Source organism: Protomyctophum bolini (genome assembly GCF_963924005.1).
Source record: "Protomyctophum bolini genome assembly, chromosome: 19".
Classification (NCBI taxonomy): domain Eukaryota; kingdom Metazoa; phylum Chordata; class Actinopteri; order Myctophiformes; family Myctophidae; genus Protomyctophum; species Protomyctophum bolini.
Window position 1 is genome coordinate 7,608,020 of NC_137880.1, and position 18,109 is coordinate 7,626,128.

Consider the following 18,109-nt stretch of genomic DNA (forward strand, 5'->3'; position numbering starts at 1 on the left):
CTTTAAAATGTTACTGCAACTCTGTTTCATTTCCTCAGATACAGCCGTGTAGGAAGACCAAAGCCAACACCACACGTGGATGAAGACACATGGATCTGCACCAAGGTTTACGTTAGCCACTATATATATATATCCACCATTGACCACAGAGCATTCTTAGTTGACCGTTAAATAAAAATATATCAGGCAGGGGTCATATTATTACGTTGCTGTCGGGAGGAAACCACCTGACTCCATTTTTGAGAATTAGATATTTGTTTGTGCATTAGTGCTATTGAACACCCTTTACGTCTGTTTGTTGTTTTCGAAAAATATTGAGCCAACGTAAAGTAGGCCTAAGCAAAACACGCTTTGGACAAAACCTCTTAACTCCATTGGACCCTCAAATTGTCTGCTAAAGCAACTAACTCCACCACCTCTCTCCCTCTCATGCAAGTAATTGACAATATATAAAGTCACAACAACAACTTTTAATGAGGCGGTATTGCTTTGTTTTCAAAATATACGGTTAATTTCCTGAAGAATGAACATTTTGGAGTTAGGTGGTTTCTTCCCGACAGCAGAGATATTATAGGCTACTGAGACTATTATTATAATTTGGATAACGTAACACAACATTGCAATGCATAGTTTTTAGTAGAATTCATAATTAAAGTTCAATATGAACCTGCTGCCTGTATAGTTGCACTGCAGTTATCTGATCTTAGATCAGCCTATTCATTACATTCACAACACGTCTCAACGCATCTCTGTCTTAGCTAATAGGTCGGATATCTTTGATGCGCAACACTGTCGTGCGATGGTAAATGGTAAATGGTGCATTTATATAGCGCCTTTATCCAAGGCGCTTTACATAGATTGTGCATTACATTCACCCATTCACACACCGATGGCAGCGGAAACCATGCAAGGCACCAACTAGCACATCGGGAGCAATTAGGGGTTCAGTGTCTTGCTCAAGGACACTTCGACAGTAACTCTGGGGGAGCCCGGGTTCGAACTGGCAACCTTGCGGTTCCCATCCAGGCACTCTACCCCTGAGCCACCGCCACCCCCCGCGATGAAGCATATAGATCAGGCTTCACACAGCTGCGTCTCTCTCCTCCTGAGTAAAAGTCTTCCCAGTTCAATCGGGTGTTATACATGATAAAGAGACAGATAGAATGTAAACCCGGCCTGGACCAAAATGACCATGATGAAACTGTAAAGTTGCCCGAACTGCCAAGGCTCCAAGAACAGTCAGAAATTCTGTTTCAGGGTATTTATTTCTCCCCCAAAACTCCTCCACCAAAGTCCAGTGCAGGTTCAACAGGACAATAACAATAATACTGAAAAATGACAAAACAAAATAAACACGTGAGCAAACACTGCTGGATAAGAGCTCTCTTCAGGCTGTTCCCTGATCCCACAAGGCCCTGTAGCTCTCCCTCAGGGATGTTACCTGTGTCATTGCCCACATCTAACTAACTAGCCTGTCCCTGCAGCCTCCTTTAAATATAGAGTGGATCCTACCACTGGGCACAGACTCAAATAGCACATTTCTTCTCAAATACTTCACTACTATAAATACTTCCATCAACAACACCTTGAATAGACAGTAACCTAAACATTCTCAATAATGTGTTACAAATTAAACAAGTATAAATAAGCATGAACTCAATGACAATTACTCAAAGCATAAGGAGGAACACCCCTCTCCTGCATTGCACTTGGCCCCTTCCTCATCAAGGGAAATGCCATCAGCCGTGCAGGAGAGAGACAACTAACCAATCAATCAGTGATTACAATCTCAATTAAGTTTAAAACCATAGTCCTGGCATGTTATAGGAAACAGTTTCATGTGTGTTTGTATATAATAGGGCACGGGTTGCCCCGTGACAGTAACTATACACGATAAAGAGACCTATAGAATGTGAACCGGCCTGGACCCAAATGACCATAATTAAACTATACACGATAAAGAGACCTATAGAATGTGAACCGGCCTGGACCCAAATGACCATAATAAAACTATACACGATAAAGAGACCTATAGAATGTGAACCGGCCTGGACCCAAATGACCATAATAAAACTATACACGATAAAGAGACGTATGGAATGTGAACCGGCCTGGACCCAAATGACCATAATGAAACTCATATGGGTTGTGGATATTACAAGCAAAAAATGTATGTACTGTAGGTAGTGTAAGATTAATGCATCTAACCATATAAATGCAAGAACCATGGGCAATTAGACACACATAGACACAATTAGAATTAGGCAATTGGACACACCGACACACACACACACACACACACACACACACACACACACACACACACACACACACACAACATTCTTTATTTTCTGTAAATACGTATCTTATATTTGTAATGTACTGTGTAGTGTATGTCATGATGATGAATTGAGTGTAGTGGACCGTAATGGAAACAACTCTCTCTCTCTCTCTCTCTCTCTCTTTGTGGGGATTTGTGTGTTATCTTTTTAGCATAGTTTTGTTACTGTACTGCCTTCAAAATGTTAATGAAGTATAATGTTGCATAATGATGTTTTTATTTTATTATTGGCTTATGTTTTTATTTTATAATTTTATTGTTTACTGGATGTATACAAATATTTTTAACCACATCAACCCCAACATTAGTCTCTATTTTAAACAATGTTTCAAAACAAAATGCTTTTGTAAATTGGGAAATAGTTTTTTGTTGTTGCATGAAGATCAACTATAGTGATCAAGAGGTTGATGGCAAGTGTTTATATTTGCATATTATTTAGTAGGTTGTAGATGGTGTTGTTTTAAGTAGGCTTTGTGAAGAAAATTAATACATTTTTAAATTTTAGAATAAACGTGCAGAAGTTTGCATGGGTTCATCCGACGGCGATGTGTGCTTGTATAATTATCTGCATTTTAATAAATACTAGTTTGTTGTATAAACTCCTCCTGCTTATCTTATTCATATTATTATTAGTATTATGACATGTGTCATGTATTTAAGACAGTTACTTTTAACAGTCTCTCCAAGTAATATGTTTGATATTAGGCATACTAAAGATAAGAACAAACATTAAAAGGTACTTTTTGTACTTTAAGTACATGTTGATACAGACTCAAGTACATTTTGAATTCCATACATGTATTCAGTACAAATTGTGAGTAGCCTACTTTTTCCACCACTGCAAATGTGTGTATTTGTTGTATAACTAAGACAACTTGTCAATTTGACAGTTGAGCCAATCTCTCCATCTCTCTTTTGTATGACACATGACGGTATATGTATTCCTGCTTTGCTTGCTGACACAATGACACAGGCCATGGAGCCTCACCAACGGAGGTTTCCTACTGATATGTCATTGTTACTATATAACTTACTGTACTGTTCGCTGCTGTCAAAAATCACGAATACACTAAACTTCAAGCTCCCAGTCCTGTCCTGCAGCCACATTATCCTATGTTTATCTTTAGCCTATATTAAACGACATCCTACTAGTCATTTGACATCATCACTTTGCCTAATAGACTCCTTGCTATTCTATGTATTTACGGTTTCACAACAAGCATGTAGAGAGACAGGAAACCACCGCAAATACAAAGTCATGAACAAAACCACATCCTCTTTAAGTGCTCAGACCTGTAGCTCACACCATGCTACATCTCTCTCTCTCTCTCTCTCTCTCGCGTGCGCGTTTTTCGGAAAACCGACGGAAAAACGCTGCTAAAAATCCGAAAACATGTCCAATGTGCAGGGACGGCTATTTTCAAATAGTGGAAAATGGAAATTGAAGTTTCTTTGCATATAACTTTACAATGCTACTGATGTTTACGCAACACTCTTGGAAATACAGTATTGCATTGTTTGTGGGTTTGAGCTGACAGGCCTTTTTTGATGTCAATCAATCAATAATTCACCTTAATTCAAGTGACAGATGCCAACAATAGTTTTAAATATATATGTGAAGTTGCCCGAACGGCCAAGGCTCCAAGAACAGTCAGGAATGGTAGTTAAGGGCGTTTATTCTCCCCAAACTCCTCCACCAAAAGTCCAGTCGTACAGAATTGTTCAGTGCAATAATTATTAATAGCAAACTGTAATACTGGCTACAAAATAAAGGACAAAAAGATAAATAAATACTTAGGCAACACTAAAAAAAAAACCCCAAACAGGATGAGCGCTCTCTTCAGGCTGTACCCTGATCACACAAGGCCCTGTAGCTCTCCCTCAGGGATGTTATTTGTGTCAATGCCCACATCTAACTAACTGGCCTGTCCCTGCAGCCTCCCTTAAATAGGAGTGGGTCCGACCACTGGGCACAGACTCAATTAGCACATTTCTTCTCAAATACTTCACTAATATAAATACTTCCAACCACCTTGAATAAACAGTAACCTAAACATTCTAAATAATGTGTTACAATTAAACAAGTATAAAACAGAATGCAAACTCAATGACAATTACTCAAAGCATAAGGAGAAACACCCCTCTCCTGCATAGCACTTGGCCCCTTCCTCATCAAGGGAAATGCCACCAGCAGTGCAGGAGAGACAACTAACCCATCAGTGATTACAATTTCAATAAAGGTTAAAATAATAGTCCTTGCATGTTATAGGAAACAGTTTCATGTGTGTTTGTATATAGGGCACGGGTTGCCCCGTGACAATATATAAAACTATTTTATATATATATATTTTTTTAGGGGAATGTCATGTGGTCTACCTGCACAGCCTTTGTGATCTTTGGGCACCCCTGGAGGTCTATGGTCATGGTCAAAATTACATCATCATTATTATCTCTGGAAATGATCTGCAACGGCACTCTTTTTCTCCTCTCCACCGTAAAAGAGGAAGGAAGAGCAGTTTACCAAAGCGCTCATGACATATGACTCTCTCTCTCTCTCTCTCTCTCTCTCTCTCTCTCTCTCTCTCTCTCTCCCCAACTATTATTTCACTATTAACAGGAAGTACAGTATAAGGTTTTTCGGAGCCGTTAGAGAAGATGAAACTACACACCGTGGCCTGTGTTCTCCTCTGTGAGTATAATTATTTATAGTAGGTCAGTTATATCACCATTAAACACTAGTATTAAGCTGATGAGTTTGAATACATTCAATCAGTAATACGGTATGTAACTTTACTCTTTATATGGTGTTATGGTTACTACTAAAATTCATGTCAGATCCTGTGTCTATATGACCTTTGACATGATCTAAATAGAAGAGTCGGCATGACAAAAGACAACCACCTCAATTACATAAGTTAAATTGTATTAAGATACAGATTTAACACAATTACATTGTATTAATGAAATAAAAAAAGTTACATAGTGCCACTTTAAAGTTTAAACTATGAAAATGTTGTTTTTAATTTTATTTAGGATCGTGACCAAAGTTTTCACCTCAATGTACATTTACCATTTCATCAATATTTTAATTGACTATAGGACAACTAATACAATATAATAATAAAAACGTGAACAACAGGCTGAAGTACAGCAGTGATGATGCAACTACAGTATACAGTACAGAGACAACATCATAAACTTACATTTACAAATTAGGCTACATTTACATTCTTCTCCAGTAACGATTAACCATGCGTCAATGTGCAGCCTCAGATTGTAAGGTCGGTATTGTCATACGTTTCTGAAAGGATTTCAACATTTTCTTCAAAACGTACACACAATCTACACATGCTATAAAGGGGCGTTACTCAGGACTGTGTAAGTCGTGGGTGGCTGCTGCTGTCAGAACCCCAGGAAGTCCCATGACGTAAAGTGAAACATTTTGCATGTGTGGGTTAGAAGAAGTGAAAGTCCTTTCGGAAATGCCCTCTATAGACACTTCCAAATTTGACAAGATAAAATAGTACAACTTAAATACTGTATGTGGTGCGCGCAGAAACTAGAGTGGGTGTTACAATGACCACAGACGTGTTTTAAAGTAAAATCGCTTTCAAGTCATTGTGTACTTTTTTTCTCATTGAACTTGAGCCATATAGCATTATGTTAGAGTTCTCCACAGGCCATTGCCATAACTGATCAGCCTGGCCCTATTAGCATAGATTTTAGACCCGACCCGGACCAAAAACTTCGGGTCAGGCCTGGTCGGGTTTGGGCAGAATTTGAGAACTCTGTGTCACTCTGTAAAAGTGAAACGCCAGTCAGCACCATGTTCATAATACAAACATATTTAAATACACAAACAGACAGAACAGAACTATTACTTTTATTATTAAAAAATATATATATATATATATATATATATGTGTGCGTTAGGCCCATGTTAAACATGTTAGGCCCGTCCTGGCCGGATCGGGTTGGCCCTGGTCGGGTTCGGGCAGAGTTTGAGAACTCATGCTCAGCTTGGTATTGCTTGATATCAATTTGTTTTCTCTTTCTCTCCAGTGGTGAGCATCTACCTCTCCTGTGGACTCAGTCAAGGTGAGGATTAATTTATTATCTTTTGTCTTCATTCACACAGTAAATTTATGTCAGTTTTGTATGATGTACCACGTTTGTACCATTTGGTTTGATTCTGCTTGTGTGTTTGTGTAGATACACCTCAAGCTGTTCTGAGCGTGCAGCCCAACCCGGCATTCATCGGAGAGAATGTTAAATTCATATGTGACACGGAAGGAGAGGACGAAGGCTGGTACTTATACAAAGATGGAAACCCTACCAACTCCACTGTCACTGATCAGAATACCGGTAGTTTTGTATTGCAAGCAGAGCAAGATGGTCAAAATTCATACCAGTGTCACAGTCACCGTAAAACAGCTGATGAGGATCAACGAGACAGCACTATAGTAACTTTGAATGTATCATCAGGTATAGTCATTGAGTCAAATATTAAATTGTGGTTTAAACGTATTGTTATTACCGGTAACTAATTGGTATTTCAGTCACAAAAGTGTTGTTTAAAAATATATATATATTGTAGAGACCATGTGCCCTATTTTGCATGCACCCAAGGATTGTGGGATTTAACATTGCGCAATGGGCGTTCCTGTGGCCGAGTTGCTATCTTGCAACACTAGTTTTATCTCTAAAAAACCTGCCCTATTCCCTTACAATTTCCAATTTAAAAATGAATGCATAAACAATGACTGTGTTTTTGTTGTGCGATTCTGTAACCTGCGTTAGGGAGGGGACGGGAGGGGACGGTTCTAGAGTTAAATAGAGTTGGCAAGAAACGCTAATAAACTGTGTTAAATTTGTTAAATTGTAAAACAAGGGCCCTGTTAAGACCTCCATAATGTAATGGGCAACAATGCCTGTGTGCAAATTCGGAGCCATTGGTGCAGCCAGTGAGGAGCAGCGGCATTGCCTCAGACAATTATAGACAATATAGACATACAGACAGACATCTCTAAAATTATAGATAGATTTACTACACCATTTGTCCTGTTTGTATTTCTTGGTGTAATATTTTCTATTTGGTGTAAAATGCTCTTTAATTCAAGCTTTTTATGTCTCTTTTATAAATTACAGCTAAACCAACACCTACACTGGTATCAGACAGTACCCGTGTCTTGGCATTAGACAGCGTGACTCTCACCTGTACTGTGGAAGACGGTACACCTCCATGGGGCATCTATTGGTACAGAGACTACCAAGCTGAACCAGTGATGGTGACAGATGGATCAACCTACAGTCCCACAGTCTCAGAGAGTACAGTCTACTCGTGTCGAGGAGGGAGAGGAGACCCACCATACTACACACACACCAGCAACCCAGTTGATATCCATGTCTCTGGTGAGTTATAAACACACTTTCACAGCTTTATAGGGCAAAGCAGTGGGCGTGGTTTTCTGGTTCCACTGAAACATCAGCAATTCATTTTTCTCATAGAGATTTACAAAAATATTTATATCAATTATTTTAAGCCTATAGAATGAAGCCACCTGCAGAATCCTGGTGATAACCGCTAAGCTAAATCTACATATCATAAAGTACATCTAAACTAAATATATACATCATACCATTACATTGAACTAAATATATATATCATACCATTACATCTAAACTAAATATATACATCATACCATTACATTAAACTAAATATATATATATATCATACCAGTACATCTAAACTAAATCTATATATTATACCATCTTTATTTTATGTTTTCACACAATAAAAGGTATTACGTTCATGGATCACCAGGATCCTGGATAGTTTCTAGGCTAAAATAAATAAATAAAAAAGTTAATCACTATAGAAAAATGAATGGCCGATTTTTCAGTGGAACCAGAAAACCAATCCCACTGCTGTGTCCTGTTCCACTATATATTCCACTGTATGGTCTAAATCAAACACAATGATTGATCAATGTGTTTGTGTAGAGAGACCTTCAGCCGTTCTGACCATTCTGCCCAACCCAGCATTCACTGGAGAGACTGTTACGTTCACATGTGACATGAATGAAGGAGAGAAGGACTGGTCTTATTCAATAGACAAAGATGGTGCTCCCTTTAAAACATACTCTGGTCAGAATCCTTATGCATTTAATATAACGTCAAAGAGCACGTCCAGTGGTAACTACCAGTGTACCGGTCGTCTTACAGGGAATAACCAGGTTGTGAAAAAAAGTGATAAAGCCTTGGTGGTATCAGGTAAGTCATATAATTTACTCATCACACTGACATTGTGTTTATGTTGGTTAATAATAATAATGGTTTAACACCTTTCGAGCCATACACGTTCATGTACGGTTTACAAAACCAGCACTTTAATGCCAATTCCGTGTATGTCCGTGTTACAATCTTAATTACAGTACTGTGTACGTGCGTGCATGCGTGCATGCATGAAATAAAAACAAATTCCCATGTTTTTGTCAGTTGAGGGAAATACAGACCCTCAATAGTTTCACAGTTGAAATTAATTTCTCTTTCATAACTAACAGCTAAACCAAAGTCTACACTGGAACCAAAGAAAATCAGTGTACTGGAATTAAATCCAGTGACTCTCACCTGTAAAGTGGAGAGTACAGCTTCATGGAACATTTACTGGTACAGAGAAAACAAAGGCTCTATACCAGTGACGACGGTGACACCACAGACAACCTACACATTCAGGCCCTCCAGTGTCTCAGAGAGTGAAAAATACTGGTGTCGTGGAGGGAGAGGAGACCCAACATACTACACACAGTACAGCAACTATGTTTATGTCACTGTCTCTGGTGAGTTAAAATATACTGTACTCTAAAATATGATTGATTCCTTTTATACAACAGGTAGTTCCAATCAAGCAATGTGATTGGTAGAAAAGGGTTCTCCAGCAGTGGTCAAATGAGCATGACAGAACACCTAGCAGTTTAAATGCTAGGGTTTAATTTAAAGATTTGATAATGGCCGATTCACAATATACATATCAGTTCGCCACTGATTCGAAATATTGACACATATATTAAACAGTTTGTTGCCTTTTTTTGTAATTAAATATTTTGTTTTTTAATTTCTTCAATCTGAGCACATCACAAGACATCACAAACATATACATCATCTGGCACCAACCACAGGCAGTGTCACAGTTACAGTGGTGGCCACACAGAAATGTGCATTGTCACATAATGACAATTGAATTGGGAAGAAATAAATAATTTGTCTACTCTAAATTAAATAAAATAAAAGTCAGGATATGTTGTTCGCAGGTTAACTGTTAAATGTGAAAAACGTGTCAAAAGGGCCTTATTAAGACCTCCATAATGTAAATTCCTGTGTGCAAATTCAGAGCCATTGGTGCAGCCAGTGAGGAGCATCGACATTGCCTCAGACATTATAGACAATAGACATACAGACAGACATCTCTAAAATTATAGATAGATTTACTACACCATTTGTCCTGTTTGTGTTTCTTGGTATAATATTTTCTTTTTGGTGTAAGATGCTCTTTAATTCAAGCTTTTGGGAGAAATACTTACACAGTTCTATTTTATTGTCTCTTTTATAAATTACAGCTAAACCAACACCTACACTGGTATCAGACAGTACCAGTGTCTTGGCATTAGACAGCGTGACTCTCACCTGTACTGTGGAAGACGGTACACCTCCATGGGGCATCTACTGGTACAGAGACTACCAAGTGTCTGAACCAGTGATGGTGACAGATGGATCAACCTACAGTCCCACAGTCTCAGAGAGTACAGTCTACGCGTGTCGAGGAGGGAGAGGAGACCCACCATACCTCACACATCTCAGCAACCACATTGATATCCATGTCTCTGGTGAGTTATATAAACACACTATTTCACAGCTTTATAGGGCAAAGCAGTGGGTGTGGTTTTCTGGTTCCACTGAAAAATCAGCAATTCATTTTTCTCATTTAAGCCTATAGAATCAAGCCACCCGCAGGATCCTGGTGATTTTTCAAATGTATGCATATAAAATATATACATATATTTAATATAAAAAAAAAATATAATATATATAATGTATAAAATACATACAGACTTTGTTCCAAAAATAGAGACAATCTAAATAATGTTATTTTTTTGCTATGATACTCTATTTCCATATGAAATAAATAAATACATAATTTCAAAACACCATGATTTGTCATAACCAACCACCTTTCTACAAATGCTGAGCCAGTGTATTTATTTGACATTTTTCTCTCTAATGTGAACAACAGATCAAAAGGCCACACTGACAGCTGAGCCAACAGTCATCCCAGCAGGGGGCAGTGTTGCACTGAGCTGCTCTGTGGAGGGTTCTGGATGGAACTACTCCTGGTACCAATGCTCTGACTCTACTGGACCAATCACAGCGTCAGAGGGTGGTCACTACTCTGACTCTACTGGACCAATCAGAGAGTTAGAGGGTGGTCAGTACTCTACTGGACCAATCACAGTGTCAGAGGGAGGAGTCTACAGGTGCAGAGGAGGGAAAGGAGACCCAGTTTACAATTCTGAGTTCAGTGATGCTCTCACCTTGAACACAATTGATGGTGAGTAATTACCCCGCCAGGCCGACCGGTGGGGGGTGGGGGGGTGGCGGAGATTATATGTGTTCATCCCTGTCCGCGTGTCCGTCTGTCTGTCTGTCTGTCTGTCTGTCTGTGAGCAGCTAATCTTGGACACCAATTGGACCGATCAGTGTCATTGCTTGCACACGCCCCAGTTGTGGCTATCAAGGAAGATGCACAATCCCAATTTGGTGGCAATTCCAGCCCACTTTCATCTCTGGAGTCAGAGATATATTCCAGTCTAATTGGCTATGATTGCCTGACAAATGTTGCGAGAGTGGCCTCTAAACAACACTGTCACGTAACGGCATCGTAAAATGCTACAAATGTCACTGTTTATTGCCAAAATAGAATTAATCATCAACAACAAATGATCTTGTACTGTAAGTCAAGACAAAAGGACCATCAAAACACTAAATGCCAATTACCGGTATGCCATATATCATGTTTGTACATTATACTGAATGTGTACTGTAGTCCTATTTATGAAGGTATACCGTAACTGAAATGCTATTGTCTTTGCCGATCCCGTCTCAACGTTCAGTGTCTCCTATGCCTGCAGGACTGAGTTCTCTACATGTGGGTCTGATAGCAGGACTCGTTGTTGTGATTGTACTGTCCATCCTGCTGCCCCTGCTGTGTCGATACGGAACATCTAAAGGTGAGAAACACTCACATATTGATTATTATATTTAACCATTTAGACCTTGAGGCCGATTCTATACAAAATGTGTTCTAAATCATGAGTTTTCTGAAAAACCTATGTTTCTATATCAGTGGTTCTCGAACAATTTGATGTCGAGGAACCCAGAAGTTATATAGGCCGCCGAAAGAATATATTCAAAGATTTGCGACACATTTTCAAGATTTTTCAAAGAATAGCAGATCTACAAGCTCGTATAGCGCCCCATCCCAGATGGCATTTTTGGTCAAAACAACGTTTATTTGACGGCACAGAGCCGCCGATGTGGAGCTCTCCAGCGCACCGGCATAGATCCATCTTATAAACAAGGCCTGTCCAGGACCCGTTCACCTTCCTAGTTTATGTTCACTTCCGGGAGTCTTGGAATTGTGGCTTTTCAAAATAGGATTATCAACTGGGAAAAATGCTGGCGTGAATTAGATCATAATTTATCAATAAATGCTATAGCGGTCTAAGTGTGCATGTGATTGCACTGCATGGGTTACCTATAGATTACATTAGAGAAGGATTGTATCTAGATTGCAATGATTGAGATGACATGATAATTAGACGGTTTAAATACTTGTGTTGTTTTTCATTTACAGGTCCATGTGGTGTCAGGTGAGTACTACTCAGAGTATTTCTCTGTCTATACTCCTCAACATGACCGCAGTAATAGATTACATCTTCTTTTATACTTCATTACCGCTGACAAATATGGATCTTTTAATTGCAGACCCGGACAGTCTCAGGGAACCAATCAGAGCCCAGCTACAGACCAGGCGTCTGCTGATGATACGTACTGCCCACTGCAGCACGGTCAGTCTCTCAACCAATCACGTTCATTAAGGACACTTGTGACAACTGCTTCTACTTTGAATCAATTAATGTCTAACTCAAAATGAAATACAATACATCTTCATTTAAAGTCCTTTTTGGAAGTCCAGTTGTGTTTGTTTTTCCTCATTAGCATTAACTAAATAGGAACCATCACCGAAATAATTAAATTTAGCACCACATTAATGCATGTAATTTACTTTTAGGCGACACAAGCGTCTATGGGGTGATAAACCAGCCTGATGATGACTATGAAAATGGTACAGTATACACTTATTTAATCATCCAATCAAATTATTTAAATCTGGTTCCATTTGGTGTTATTCTTGAACATTCATGTGAGGGGAGTCGATTAATTGTCAGGTTCAGATTCATTTGATTTGTTAGAAATGTGTGTGTTTTCTTTTCTCAAAAATAGCAGGTCTACAAGCTCATAGCACGGAGTGACGCGCTATTAGCTTGTAGATCTGGTATGAAATGACCCAGATTGGGTTAACATGTGGAAGACACTGACTAAACATTTATAGCTGAATGTTTTCATTTAATTTCAACTATTGATGTTATAACGTATTGTTTTTAATTCACAGATCCAGCTTATGACAGGTATGGTACAGTATTGATCTCTGTTATATTCACCAACATGACAGCAGTGGATTACATATTGGTTTATTCTTCGTCACTGATACATATTTATATTTTAATTACAGAGTCCTTGAGTCTCAGATAAACCAACCTGATGATGATTATGAAAATGGTACAGTATACACTTTCTAATTTTTAAACATCCAATTTAATGATTTTAAATCTGGTTTTATTTGGTGTTATTGTGGAAGATTCGTGTTAGGAGAGAATCATTACATTTTCAGGTTCTAGATTAATTCTAGATTTGTTAGAAATGTGTTTTGTTCCTGTGATTTGCACAAAATGTTCACGATTTTACAAAAATAGCAGATCTACAAACTCATATTAAGGCACAATGTGACGCACTATGACTGTGTAGATCTGCTATTTTTTTTAAGAGTCAAAGTATGAAATGATCCAGATTATGTTTTCATTTGGTTCAACTGTTGATGTTATAACATATTGTTTTTAATTCACAGATCCAGCTTATGTCAGGTATGGTACAGTATATTGATCTCTGTTATATTCACCAACATGACAGCAGTGGCTTACATCTTGGTTTATTCTTCATCACTGATACATACATATTTATATTTCAATTTCAGAGTCCTTGAGTCTCAGATAACACCTGATGGTGTATATGCAAATGGTACAGTATGCACTTTTTAAAACACATAATCATTTGGTGTTATTGTGGAGCATTCATGTTAGGAGAGTCAATACAGGTTCAGATTAATTGGATTTGTTAGAAATGTGTTTTGTGCCTGTGATTTGCACAAGTGTTCACGATTTGACAAAAATAGCAGATTTATAAGGCCATAGTGTGGCACAAAGTGACGCGCTGTGAGCTTGTAGATCTGCTATTTTTGTTGAGTGAATTTCCACTCCAGTGAGCAGAGGTATACTTGTGATGTGATGAGAACTTAATGAATGATAAAAACTGAACGAGATGTGAACTCGTTCACATTCCACATGTAGGGAAACGCAGACTAATGCTTTATAATATAGGCCTACTGCATGTTTTATGACACAGTGTCCCGCTTTAAAATGTTACTGTAACTCTGTTTCATTTCCTCAGATACAGCCGTGTAGGAAGACCAAAGCCAACACCACACGTGGATGAAGACACATGGGTCTGCACCAAGGTTTACGTTAGCCACTATATATATATCCACCATTGACCCCAGAGCATTCTTAGTTGACCGTTAAATAAAAATATATCAGGCAGGGGTCATATTATTACGTTGCTGTCGGGAGGAAACCACCTAACTCCATTTTTGAGAATTAGATATTTATTTTTGCATTAGTGCTATTGAACACCCTTTACGTCTGTTTGTTGTTTTCGAAAAATATTGAGCCAATGTAAAGTATAGGCCTAAGCAAAACACGCTTTGGACAAAACCTCTTAACTCCATTGGACCCTCAAACTGTCTGCTAAAGCAACTAACTCCACCACCTTTCTCCCTCTCATGCAAGTAATTGACAATATATAAAGTCACAACAACAACTTTTAATGAGGCGGTATTGCTTTGTTTTCAAAATATACGGTTAATTTCCTGAAGAATGAACATTTTGGAGTTAGGTGGTTTCTTCCCGACAGCAGAGAAATTATAGGCTACTGAGACTATTATTATTATAATTTGGAGAACGTAACACAACATTGCAATGCATAGTTTTTAGTAGCATTCATATTTAAAGTTCAATATGAACCTGCTGCCTGTATAGTTGCACTGCAGTTATCTGATCTTAGATCAGCCTATTCATTACATCGTTGCACCTCGAAAGTATCCGAACTCTAAAGCTCACAACACGTCTCAACGCATCTCGGTCTTAGCTAATAGGTCGGATATCTTCGATGTGCAACACTGTCGTGCGATGAAGCATATAGATCAGGCTTCACACAGCTGCGTCTCTCTCCTCCTGAGTAAAAGTCTTCCCAGTTCAATCGGGTGTTATACATGATAAAGAGACAGATAGAATGTAAACCCGGCCTGGACCAAAATGACCATAATGAAACTGTAAAGTTGCCCGAACGGCCAAGGCTCCAAGAACAGTCAGAAATGCCGTTTCAGGGTATTTATTTTTCCAGTGTCCAGTACAAGTTCAACAGGACAATAACAATAATACTGAAAAATGACAAAACGAAATAAACACGTGAGCAAACACCGCTGAACAAAACCCAAATGGATAAGAGCTCTCTTCAGGCTGTACCCTGATCCCACAAGGCCCTGTAGCTCTCCCTCAGGGATGTTACCTGTGTCATTGCCCACACCTAACTAACTAGCCTGTCCCTGCAGCCTCCTTTAAATAGGAGTGGATCCTACCACTGGGCACAGACTCAAATAGCACCATTTCTTCTCAAATACTTCACTACTATAAATACTTCCATCAACAACACCTTGAATAGACAGTAACCTAAACATTCTCAATAACGTGTTACAATTAAACAAGTATAAATAAGCATGAACTCAATGACAAATACTCAAAGCATAAGGAGGAGCACCCCTCTCCTGCATTGCACTTGGCCCCTTCCTCCTCATCAAGGGAAATGCCACCAGCAGTGCAGGAGAGACAACTAACCAATCAGTGATTACAATCTCAATGAAGTTTAAAACCATAGTCCTGGCATGTTATATAGGAAACAGTTTCATGTTGTATATAGGGCCCCGTGACAGAAACTATACACGATAAAGAGACCTATAGAATGTGAACCGGCCTGGACCCAAATGACCATAATTAAACTATACACGATAAAGAGACATGGAATGTGAACCGGCCTGGACCCAAATGACCATAATAAAACTATACACGATAAAGAGACCTATAGAATGTGAACCGGCCTGGACCCAAATGACCATAATAAAACTATACACAATAAAGAGACCTATAGAATGTGAACCGGCCTGGACCCAAATGACCATAATTAAACTATACACGATAAAGAGACCTATAGAATGTGAACCGGCCTGGACCCAAATGACCATAATTAAACTATACACGATAAAGAGACATGGAATGTGAACCGGCCTGGACCCAAATGACCATAATTAAACTATACACGATAAAGAGACCTATAGAATGTGAACCGGCCTGGACCCAAATGACCATAATAAAACTATACACAATAAAGAGACCTATAGAATGTGAACCGGCCTGGACCCAAATGACCATAATAAAACTATACACGATAAAGAGACATGGAATGTGAACCGGCCTGGACCCAAATGACCATAATAAAACTATACACGATAAAGAGACCTATAGAATGTGAACCGGCCTGGACCCAAATGACCATAATTAAACTATACACGATAAAGAGACATGGAATGTGAACCGGCCTGGACCCAAATGACCATAATTAAACTATACACGATAAAGAGACCTATAGAATGTGAACCGGCCTGGACCCAAATGACCATAATAAAACTATACACGATAAAGAGACCTATAGAATGTGAACCGGCCTGGACCCAAATGACCATAATTAAACTATACACGATAAAGAGACCTATAGAATGTGAACCGGCCTGGACCCAAATGACCATAATTAAACTATACACGATAAAGAGACCTATAGAATGTAAACCGGCCTGGACACAAATGACCATAATAAAACTATACACGATAAAGAGACCTATAGAATGTGAACCGGCCTGGACCCAAATGACCATAATAAAACTATACACGATAAAGAGACCTATAGAATGTGAACCGGCCTGGACCCAAATGACCATAATTAAACTATACACGATAAAGAGACCTATAGAATGTAAACCGGCCTGGACACAAATGACCATAATAAAACTATACACGATAAAGAGACCTATAGAATGTGAACCGGCCTGGATCCAAATGACCATAATGAAACTCATATGGGTTGTGGATATTACAAGCAAAAAATGTATGTACTGTAGGTAGGTTAAGATTAATGCATCTAACCATATAAATGCAAGAACCATGGGCAATTAGACACACATAGACACTATTAGAATTAGGCAATTGGACACACCGACACACACACACACACACACACACACACACACACAACCAATTTGCATGTATTGTGCACTCAAAAGGCATGTGCATGTGCACATGTCACATTCATGCGCGCACACGCACATGCACACGCACACGCACACACACATTCTTTATTTTCTGTAAATATACGTATCTTATATTTGTAATGTACTGTGTAGTGTATGTCATGATGATGAATTGAGTGTAGTGGACCGTGATGGAAACAAGCCCGTGGGGGATTTGTGTGTTATCTTTTTAGCATAGTTTTGTTACTGTACTGCCTTTAAAATGTTAATGAAGTATAACGTTGCATAATTATGTTTTTATTTTATTATTTTATTGTTTACTGGATGTATACAAATATTTTTAACCACATCAACCCCAACATTAGTCTCTATTTTAAACAATGTTTCAAAACATATACATTTATAAAATGCTTTTGTAAATTGGGAAGTAGTTTTTTGTTGTTGTATGAAGATCAACTAGTGATCAAGAGGTTGATGGCAAGTGGCAAGTGTTTATATTTGCATATTATTTAGTAGGTTGTAGATGGTGTTGTTTTAAGTAGGCTTTGTGAAGAAATTAATACATTTTTAAATTTTAGAACAAACGTGCAGAAGTTTGCATGGGTTCATCCGCTGTGTGCTTGTATAATTATCTGCATTTTAATAAATACTAGTTTGTTGTATAAACTCCTCCTGCTTATCTTATTCATATTATTATTAGTATTATGACATGTGTCATGTATTTAAGACAGTTACTTTTAACAGTCTCTCCAAGTAATATGTTTGATATTAGGCATACTAAAGATAAGAACAAACATTAAAAGGTACTTTTTGTACTTTAAGTACATTTTGATACAGACTCAAGTACATTTTGAATTCCAATCATGTATTCAGTACAAATTGTGAGTAGCCGTACTTTTTCCACCACTGCAAATGTGTGTGTATTTGTTGTATAACTAAGACAACTTGTCAATTTGACAGTT